Source organism: Montipora capricornis, chromosome 10 (genome assembly GCF_036669925.1).
Source record: "Montipora capricornis isolate CH-2021 chromosome 10, ASM3666992v2, whole genome shotgun sequence".
NCBI classification, from domain to species: Eukaryota; Metazoa; Cnidaria; class Anthozoa; order Scleractinia; family Acroporidae; genus Montipora; species Montipora capricornis.
Genome location: NC_090892.1, coordinates 30,567,402 through 30,570,532, shown reverse-complemented (window position 1 = coordinate 30,570,532; position 3,131 = coordinate 30,567,402). Strand labels below are relative to the sequence as shown.

The 3,131-nt window shown below is 41.2% G+C and overlaps 1 non-coding gene across 1 annotated transcript; it reads right to left on the bottom strand.

Annotated features, from left to right (window-relative positions):
- Nucleotides 1–48: 48 nt before the first annotated feature.
- Trnay-gua (transfer RNA tyrosine (anticodon GUA)) lies at nucleotides 49–134 on the bottom strand. Its single transcript is given in 2 exon segments — nucleotides 49–84; nucleotides 98–134. It is a non-coding gene; the product is annotated as a tRNA-Tyr (tRNA).
- Between the last annotated feature and the right edge of the window lie 2,997 nt (nucleotides 135–3,131).

Below are 3,131 nucleotides of genomic sequence, written 5' to 3'. Positions count from 1 at the left end.
GTATGTATCATATGTCCCCGAAGGGTTCAATCCACATGATGAAAAAGCTCCTTCGAGCCGGATTCGAACCAGCGACCTAAACATGTCTTAACACAGTCTACAGTCCTCCGCTCTACCAACTGAGCTATCGAAGGTGTACACAACATTTCTTCTAAAACATGCAACCAGTTTTTTCTAAGAAAACTGGACAATAAAAAATCACGGAATTCTAGAACACGTTCACTTTAGTAAGGAGAAAGAAAATGTATACGAAGGAAATGAAGTACACAATTCAGACCAATCAGGGTTAAAAATTTTCATTGTCCCGGACAGACACCTCAAGTTTTTTTCTTGGCGTACATTTGCAATTTCACCCAGTTTTTCAGATAAAAGGTAATTGAAAGGATTTAAAAGATCTGCTGGCAAAGGAGGGTTTTCAGAACAATCCGCACTCGGAAAGAGAGGGAAAAGATAACCAAACTACGATCATAAGGATAAACCATATTGTGTAAGAACCCGATCGGGTTCAATCCACATCATCAAAAAGCTTCCAGCCGGATTCTAACCAGCGACCTAAGTACGTCTTAACACACTACAGTCCACCGCTCTACCAACTGAGCTATCGAAGGTCAATGACACCTTAACAAAATTGGACAATAAAAAATCACGGACTTCCAGAAAACTTCCACTATAGTAAGGAGCCGAGAAAGAAAATATAGCAAACGAAATACACAAGTGAGATTAATGAGCTTTAAAATAACCATTGTCGTGCACAGGCATGTCAAGTGCTTTGTTGACTTTGTTAGGTGCAGGTTATCTCCTCTTCGTTGAAAGCTACAATAGATTAGGGAGCTTAAGCAACAATAGGGAGCTTAAGCAACGAAAACGGCGACGGCAACGAGAACGTCACGAATTTGCATATTTAGTGGGTAAAAACAATAGCTTTGCACGCCCTGCACGTGCGTTTTTCACTTTTGTCCATTTCGTTGCCGTCGTCAGCAAAACAACAACGTGAAATAGCCAAGTTTTTGGTTTTATCAAGAACGTCAGCACTTGAGGATAAATTTTCATTTTCTCTCCTAAAATGGAGTGCCGTTCCGACTGGTGTCGTCTTTGAGGAATTACCACACCCTTGTCATATTAAAAACGTTGAAATAGTCACCAAGCGATTAAAAATAACGCAAATTTATATTTTGAGATGACGTTCTCGTTGCCGTCGCCGTTGTCGTTGCTTAAGCTCCCTAATAACGGCGACGGCGACGGCGACGAGAACGTCATCTCAAAATATAAATTCGCGTAATTTTAATAGCTACGTGACTGTTTCAACCTTTTCAATATGAAAAGGGTGTGGTAGTTCCTCAAAAATGACACTTGTTGGAACGGCACTTCATATAGGGGAGAAATTCAAGTGCTGACGTCCTTGACGAAACCTCGAATTTGGCTATTTCACGTTGTTGTTTTGCTGACGACGGCAAAGAAATGGACAAAAGTGAAAAACGCACGTGCAGAGCGTGCAAAGCTATTGTTTTTGCCCACTGAATAAGCAAATTTGTGACGTTCTTATTGCCGTCGCCGTTGTCGTTGCTTAAGCTCCCTATTATTAAGACACCGCCTCACTGGGTAAGACCAGTCACCAGAATGGAAGACTTGAGACGGGCTTCCTTAGCAAACGCAGTGGTGGTGCGAGAGCAATATGATGTAGGCCAAGGCTGAGGTAAAAATACATCAGGGCCCGGTTGTTCGAAAGCCGATTAACTTAATCTAGGGTTAGCGTAAAAATTTCAACTTTTTGGTGAAAGTTTCTTTTGCTTATTTTTGTTCTTCAAGATTGACTTCCTCTAATGTTAAAGTGCCCTTGTGACCAAAAAATCAATTCATATTTTTCTTTCGATTTCAAAACTATGTCAACAAAACACTAAGTGACCCACGTTTTAAGCCTTGATTTCAAAAAGACACCTCTTTATTTTAACTGTAATTTTCCTATTTAATGGTCCGCCATTACTAACATTATGTTCTTGAGAGAGCTGGATCGAGGAGAAAATGACGTCAAAGGCTTACTAGTTTAAGAATGCAATACGTGTGTACGCCGCAGAATTAATATGCAGCACGGGGGTTTTGGGCTTTCAGACTTTTAAACTCACGCTTTGCATATATAATAAGCTGCGTTCACACGCTGAAATTTTAAGCTAGTGAGCCTCTGACGTCACTTTTCCCTGGATCCAACCGTCTGAGGTCCAATCGGTCGGTTTTGAACGTGAGTAATGGCGGACCGTGAAATCCAAAACTTACACTCAAAGTAAACGGCCTTTGGATAAAAATCAAAGCTCAAAATTTTGCCAGTCAGGTGTTAAGCAAACACACTTTCAAAATCTGAAGGAAAAAAGGAAGTGGTTTTTTTGATCACAGGGGCACTTTAAGTTTTGCCGAATATCAGCGTTGAACAGCATTTGGGAGTAGAGAAATAAACTCCTTGGTTTATTTTTAATCTGAGATTAGCATTAATCTGATTTTGAATAATGGGAAAGATCAGCTTAACTAAGAACACACGACATGATGCAAGACATGTACTTGCTTTGAGGACGTTCGAGTAAAACAAGATCCAACACCTTAAGGACACAAGGACTAGGAGGAAGGCTAGCTTCAGCAGCAATGCACTAGACTCTGTTTACATCTGCAACACTTGCAATCCTGCTTGCCGCTCAAGGATTGGACTACTATCACACGAATTAACCGCGTGTCTAGGGCAGGCAGCGTCGATTGATACTGGTCTGCCGTCTTCGATGAGAGAACCATGTAATAGTAATTGGACCGAGTGGAGTACAATAGACCAATTCGGCTAACTCAATGTTGTACCCAATTCAAATCTTTTGGGAATAAAACGTTTTGTTCCAAGTATTTCCATCTCATTTAAATGTGAATGCTTCATTGTCATGCAAATTCAACACACAAAGAATCTTAACCCCGAGAGATTTGAATTGGGTACAACATTGAGTTAGCCGAATTGGTCTATTCAGGGAGTAACCGTGAGTCGTTTTAAAATCGGCCGAGCGCGTAGCCCTCAACTTCGTTCCCAGTGTCTTCTCGGCTTTCAATATGGCGGCGGGGCCAGGAGAAGACATTGGGTGCTTACCATTTAGCCAAATAATCCGGAT